The sequence below is a fragment of the Pinus tabuliformis genome, chromosome 7, assembly GCF_031772625.1.
Source record: "Pinus tabuliformis cultivar Carrire ecotype Pingquan chromosome 7, CPIR1, whole genome shotgun sequence".
NCBI classification, from domain to species: domain Eukaryota; kingdom Viridiplantae; phylum Streptophyta; class Pinopsida; order Pinales; family Pinaceae; genus Pinus; species Pinus tabuliformis.
The window spans coordinates 1,965,310,328-1,965,318,095 of record NC_142293.1 but is presented as its reverse complement, the minus strand read 5'-3'; the positions used below and the strand labels follow the sequence as shown (position 1 = coordinate 1,965,318,095).

Sequence of the window (7,768 nt, the reverse complement as noted above, 5' to 3'; positions counted from 1 at the left end):
GTGAGTGGAGCTCTTATGGAACTCACACCACTTTCCCATGTCCTTCTCTGGCTTCACGATGTTGTTCTTTGCTTGCGGCTTTGGCGGATTGTCCTTGGCCACCCCACCTTGGCTTTGTCTTTTTTTCTACATTTTAGGGGCACCTTTCCCTTGCTTTGGATTCGCAGATCAAAAGTCTCACTTCTTATGTTAAACTTCTGCTCGATCTTGATAATGTATCAGTACGTCGTGTCAAGCGAGGAGATGTCTTGGAACTACATCTCGTCCTGGATGTACCTGTGTAGGTAGTCACTATATTTGAGTAGCAAATGTTGCTCAGTATCCTTGATACCTAACTTTGTGTGAAGGGTATGAAAAATATTTGTAAACGTCGGCACATCTTGGTCCCTTCCCTGCGGCAGCATGGTCCACTTTATGTATTTATCCTCATAGCTTCTGACAGGGTAGTACTGCTCCTTGATGGAATCCCGAAATGAATTCCAAGTGCGTACGACTAAAAACAATGAGGTCATACTTTCATCCTTCTGCTCGTAGTAGGTTTCCCACCATTCCTTGATGTGGGGGTGGCATTGAGAAGAGCGAAAGTAATTTTTTCCCATCTCTAAAAATCATGAACAGAAAAATACCCTTCTAGCAGATTTAACCATTTATCTAGAGTGTCTGCATTTATCTGACCCTCAAATATGGGAATGTCAAAGTTAACTTGTACCTTAGGGGGTGTGGCACTTCTAGAGTAGCTGTTGGAAGTAGATGTGTCACCCCTGGGTAGCCGCTGAAGGATCTAGGCAAAGTTGTCCATCATTGCATTCCTTGGTCACTCGAGGGCCTCTTCGAGCAAGATTTTGATAGGATCTCTGGCCCCCTCATCTTTCTTTTCATCCACCATGGGAGGTCGTCGGGATTTTCGAGGTTGTTCTTGCAAAGGTTTGACCAGTTCAATCCCTAACTGCTTATACCCTGACCTCGTTGGGAACATGCAAAGAAAAACAGAGAAGGAGTGGACCTCTCTGATACCATTGATCCGGATTTAAACAAGAACGCAACAAATTACAAATATAACCACAAATACAGATATGCAGCAGAAATCATACTTCATTTCATTAATGTAAAATACTGAAATATGCCTAGTAACAGAAATGGAAATAAGCTAGCTCGGGCAATGGTAGCTTATCCTTGAGAAGAAATGTGGTGGTTACATGCCTCTGAACTACCTTACAATGAGGCTCAAGGGCCTTTTTATTATTGAAAAATAAGAGAAAACCCTAAAAAACCAAAACCCTAACCCGAGGAGATGTGACACCAAGAGTTTATGGGCCCCGTTGGGGTTAGTTGGACAACCAACTTCCTAGGGTCGTGACTTGATCATATTATCTCTATTTGACGCGCATGATACCCCATTGGAAATATCTCTCCAAGGACTATGACGAAAAAGATGATTTTTTGAAAAAATCGTTGGCAGTGGATTGCCAAAAAAAACGTCGTTTAGGGCCTCAAAACGGCTCCAAAAGTTTAGGACTTGAAAAACTGCTAAAAATAGTAAACTGTGCTATAATTAAGAAAACTGAAAAACTGAAAGAAACAATGGTGGGGGTCCAAGTGGAATTGGTGGGTGGGCACCAATATCCACCTAGATCAACATATCCCACATCCTTTCATATAACCAGCTAACTAACATGATACCTATGAACTACCACAGTGCTAGCTAGCAACTATCGTGCTCAGCTCTTCGAAGATATTAAAAACTAGAATAAAGGTAAGCCACTCACAAGAAAAAGAAAAAGAAAAAGAAAACAAAAGAAAAAGGTAATTCTCATTCGAGTATATCTTTTCGCTTAAGTATAACTCGTTAATAAGATATTTATAAAGGAATAAATTTTTTATTTTTCATTTTTTTCAAATAAATTAAAATATTAATATTAAAAAATTATTAAATATTATTGTAGAGTAATCTTGAAAATATTTACTATACTATCCTTAAATGATATTTTTGTTAGGCATCACCATCACAAAGACGAAATATGAAGGAGAAACATTGAATGCATATATTATTCACATGATATACATTTTATAATACATTTGAGTGACCGTTGCATTCCATATTCCAAGGTCTCTTGGACTCCCTTTGACTGCTCACATTCCACACCAACCCTTAGAGGATTAAGTTTCCAACATCCCCCTCTTAATCCAAAGGGGTATGTATGAGTCCAAAATGTTCAAAAATATGGATGGGAGCACTAGGCTAAATGTTATCACTAAAATGTTGGCATAAGGTGGTGGTTTAAGGATGACCACCAACACTAGAATGCTTAGTGCAGTTCCTGAAACTCTTCCAAATCTGCAAAGAAGTTGAAGCCTTATGCTAGAGGAAGTGCTCCTAATGATTTGAAGAGGGATATCTTCAACTTGGAAAAGGGAGGTATGCAACCTGCATAAAAAGAGATAACCTCAACTTGAAAAGGGAGGTCTCAACCTGCAGTGGTTTAAGGATGACTGCCAACTCTAGAATGCTTAATGCAATTCCTCAAACTCTTCCAGAAATGACAAGAAGCTGAAGTCTTTTTCTAGAGGAAGTGTCCCAAATTCTTTGAGGAGGAAGAAGCTTAACCTCAAAAAGGAGGTCTCAACCTCGCATAGATGGTTTAAGGCTGACCCAACCAAGGGCATGCTCAGTGGAATCTTTGTCTTTGGCTACAACTCTGAATCTGGTATGGCAGGTTATGGCTCAAGCTCACCTGATGTGGCTTTGAAGATTTTAGACGACCATAACTTACCCCCCTATCAGATACAAGGACAGAAGATGAAGATATCTCAACTACAAGACTTCTCAATATTCGAGAACAAATCTTGTTGTATGAGAAAAATATCTTCTTGGTCATTGAAGCCCATTGCCAAGAAGCGAACCATCCAAGATGAATCTTTGTTCTTGCAGGAGGCTTGTTTTTGAAGAATCTGTGTGAAGAATGAGTACGTTAACCACAATGCTTGCACGAATGAAGATCTAAACAATGATCTTTCATATGGCCAACTCAGTCACAATTTTGACATATAACATTCTGTTGTTGTTGTTATGGAAGAGGAGCAAAATCTGGAATAGCTGAAGGTGAACTGTCATGAAGGAATCTAAAACTATGAAACTAGATGGGCTTTGAGTAATTTGGAATATGAAAGGACACATCCTTGTCATATCCAAGACTAGTTCTATGCTTGTTATGGATAAGCTCTTCCCAAGGTCTGATGCATGGCTTGGGAAGTGCAGATTGAACTTTTGCATTTGCATGTAACTCTAATGCTACATTGGGCACTGGATCTGAATCAACTGTAACATTATTGACTTGATGACTTTCTCATTGTTGATGGGTGTCTATCTCAATGTTTTGAACAGAAATAGGTTCAAAATGATGACTCAATCGTTGTAATTCTTCTCGCTGAAGCTGAGATTCAAGCTCTAAAAAATATATCTTTTCCTGTGCATTCTACGGACATGTTTTAATATCACAGAGAGTGTTTTTGTTGATTTCCACCATCTCATAAATAGTTGAATGAGTGAGAATATTTAATAACTCTAATACATCACCAATCAAAGCCATTTAGAACAGAAGTATTAGTTGACAATCGCAATGATTACAAAGATTTTCCAATCTCCACTGCAATCAGAACTTTACTCTCTCTTTAGCATAAAATATATCTTTATGATACTTGTATAACATGCAACAAACTAATCCAATTAAATATTAATACACATACCAATTCAACACGGTGTATGCCAATGTTTGCAACTTCACAATGCAGAGAAGGGATATTTAACCATAGGCTGCTTCAACATGGAGCTTTAAGATTGTTCAATGCTCCAACTTAATGCACCAATGTTGCTTCAACGCTCAATGCACTAAGGAACGACACAATAAATAGGACACTAATGCGTTCTCCTAGTGACAATACTTCTATGTCGCTTCTTACTGCATATACATATTCAGACACACAAAAATATCTTGTCCATGAAGTTCCAAATCCTCCCCAATCTGCATCTAAGATAGTGCATCATGAGTCATATTTGTTGTCATAAATCTATAGTAGAGGGTAAACATAAGTTGTAGAGGATCAACTCTGAGATCTCATGAATGCAAAAAATGTTACAAAAGAAATGCCTATAGTAGAAGGTAAGTCGCAATGTTCTCAAGTACGCAAGAGTCACACTACTTTTTTTTTTCATGTGTACTGCAGTGGTTCTGCAACATCAAACAACAAAATCTCTGGGATTTTCACTAGAAACCTTTGGTCACAAATAATCAAAGAAGAGTAACCTCCAAATGTGGGAGACCCAACTACATAAATGTTGTTATACGTTCAAACAACCTTCTCATAGTATTGTTTTGATCTTTGCTACAAGAACCACAATGTTGGCAAACAAAAATTCTCTGTCCAGTCAAGTGGATGAAAAAGTACTAAATACAGGTGAGTCTACAAAAGTGGTGGAAGGTGAAGGAGTTCCAGATGTAAAAGGAGAACTTTCAAAGGAAAAGGATGGTAACTGGCTATTTATAAATTCAAAGCGCATGAGAGAAGAACAGGTTCAAAATGCATTGAAATTATTTTTTATCTCACCCAAAAGTACGTGGACCCCTAGTTCAAACATTGCAGCATACAATGGCTCCACTAATTACAACACCATAAACACCATTGGTTCAACCAACCCATTTTCACTATACACATATGATTATTGTTGTAGGATTTCTCATTGCAACGAGTTTTGGTGCCGGTGCCGGTGTGTTGTTCAAGAATGCAGTTATTCCAAAATTGAAATCTTTGATACGAGAAGTAACTTCTAAAGTTGATGAAACTAAGTGGAAGAAGGCTCTAGAGCCAAGTCCAGCTATAGAAGCTGCAATTGTTGAAAAAGTTGTTTCTATGGAAACATCTAAGGTAGCTAATGTTAGTTGAGAACTGGTTAAATCAAGAATTGAAGATAGGAAATATTTTGAGGGCCTCCTGCTGTACGTGGAAGGAAAAATTGAGGAAATGAATTCAATGAAGACTTCTCTTCAGTAATGACACTTTGGGAGTCATTTCATCCATAAAGCAAGTAGATTGGAGAGGAATTTATGAATCAAATTCCAAGAATGTTAAAGTGGATGCTAATGTGTGAATTGTTGATTAGGGGTTATTGAGGCCTTCATCTGCACCTACAAGTGTTGAGACCAGTCTATGGAAGCGTGGAGGGAGAAACCCAACATTGATAAGCTTCATTCAGATAAAAATATTTTTCTTCTTCAAAGATAAAAAATGAGTAAAATAATAATCCCCACTAGACAACCTCAGGACATCAATGCGAATGTAATAAATGTAATGTTGGGCATTAAAAGGATGTGAAAGTATTAACTACAATTTGCAGTGATGATGGGAATTCAATCTGGGTTTCGGATGAATAATGAGTAAAGATGGAAGTCAGATGTTTGCTTTCCCTCCAATGTCAATCCTTCAAAAACCAGGTTGTCCTTCAAGATCTATCCCTCAAATTCATTTCACGAAGGTGTTTGATTAATTGGTCCATCAGGATTCCATGTAAATCCATATGCAAATGACAAATTAACATTTAGTGCACAATGGTGAAATTGCACATATTCAAGAATTGAGGGAGATATTCCAAGAATCTCAAGATCCGTTACGGTCTGGAGAATGTTGAGAAGTCATTTTGTTATTTTTCACATTCTAAAGCCACTCCTTTCAGGAGAGGTGGTCAAAATTGGTCGAAGTTTCGATGAGCACCAAGCAAAGGGCCTACCAGAACAAAATAGCTAATAGGGGCCACTTTTGAATTAATTTTCAGAAAAGTAAGCAACATGGGTGCAAGAAAACACCAGAGAATAGTGCAGAAAGCGTTGAGGAGATTCCAGGCCTGACAAGGATAGATAAACGGTTACAGATACAATGGGCATATAAAAGTAACTCATAATGGTCTAAGAGAAAACTCACATGGATGAAAATGTTGGTTTACAAATCAATGCACATATCTTAGACCAATTTCTCTTCTTGGTGGAATTGGTATCAATTGTCTTTTAGAGAAATGATAGGCCAGGATGGCAGGACAAATGGATCGAATTGGAGCAGGGCAAGAATACACCTGCAACTTTGATACCATGTTAGATATCACCATGGAGAAGACCAAATATGAAGAATAAGCATTGAATACATATATTATTTGCATGATATACATTTTATAATACATTGGAGTGACTATTGGATTCAATATTCCAAGGTCTCTTGCACTCCCTTTGAGTGCTCACATTCCACACCAACCTTTAGAGAATTAGGTGTGCAACAAATTTTGATAATATACAGATATATATATGCATGAAATACAATTCTACATCTGTCACAAGTTTGGGCATGTTGTAGCTAATTTCTAGAGTAGAACGTATAAATCACATCAATAGAGGTTGCAACAATATAAGCAGCCAAGGATATTGGCCAACATGTATAATTATGCTTTTTATGGTTATTGTCACTCATATCACCTGTTTGGCCATAAGGGAATAGATTGCAGGTCTAACCATTGGAGGAGAGACTCAAGTCATGCAAGGTTTAGATTTGGCATGAGAAAAAGAATATTTGATCCTCTTGGCCATGTGGAGTGTTATATATGTCGTAGTTTTTTCCATATGGAAAGAGATTTCTTGCTTCCTCGTTACTCAAGGTTAAACCGTCAAAAGCAACAAAAATAAAGAGGACCTAGAACAAAACTAGTGAAGGAAGAGAAGAGAAGATGAAGGAAGAAAAGAAGTAGCCCAAGACACTGTGGAGAAAGAGCGAGCAACAACTCTTCAAGTAGTGAAGAGAATCCCTCCTGCAGTCCATGATTATTCCCTACATACTTATAGAGGACTATAGAGTTCATGAGAGGTGCACAAGCTCATGGGGGCCGTTTGATAGAGTATTGTAGCATCATATGATGAGTTCATTCCATCCTCATGTAGATTCAGGTCCACAGGATCATTTTGTCTATTGGAGTTATATTGAACTCAGGGGGAGGTGTGCATGGTATAAGGTTTGCATGAGGTATTTGATGTTTTTCTCTGTCATTTTCACTTAGTTATTTGTAGCTTCTTTACATATGTTTCCTGAGTTAAAGTAATACAATTTTCAACCATATATATGTTTTTGATCTCTACTGATAGTTGGTTGAAAGGTTGTACAACCATGCATGCAATAAGATACTTGGTACATGATACACATAGATGATTTCAAGCATGGAGCAAACATGTATGGGTTGTTATATGCAGTTTATTACAACCATGCAATAACTATTGTATCATCATTTTATGTTGGATAAGAGTTTAGTTCTCAATATGATGAGTCATCATGAGGCATGTTTTGGAGGAGTCTTATGGAGTCATTTTGCAGCCACGTGTATGGGATAATGACATTGTAACAACCACGATATGTTATGTATTTGAGACATTGCTCCATAGGAGGTGATCATAGTAGTCATGTTATTCATTGAAAATTCATGTAAAATGTTCATGGAGCCATGTACTTTTATTGGATCTATCTTTGGGTCATTTAGTCATGAGTCATGAGGTTATGATATGGTCATATGAGAGTCATATATGAGGTTTTATATCACAACTACAACCATGTATTTATCATGTATATGTCATTCATTCATGGTCATGTGGAGTCTATGTCCACATGGTGCTTCTATTTGTGGAAAAGAAGCATTATTTGCAATGAAAACAATTCGTTGTAGGTTGGAGCTGATTTTGGAGAGGGC

At 37.6% G+C, this 7,768-nt stretch overlaps 1 pseudogene; it reads left to right on the top strand.

Moving 5' to 3' along the window:
* Positions 1 to 4,394: 4,394 nt before the first annotated feature.
* On the top strand, positions 4,395 to 5,284 carry LOC149256334 (peroxisomal membrane protein PEX14-like; annotated as a pseudogene).
* Positions 5,285 to 7,768: the final 2,484 nt, after the last annotated feature.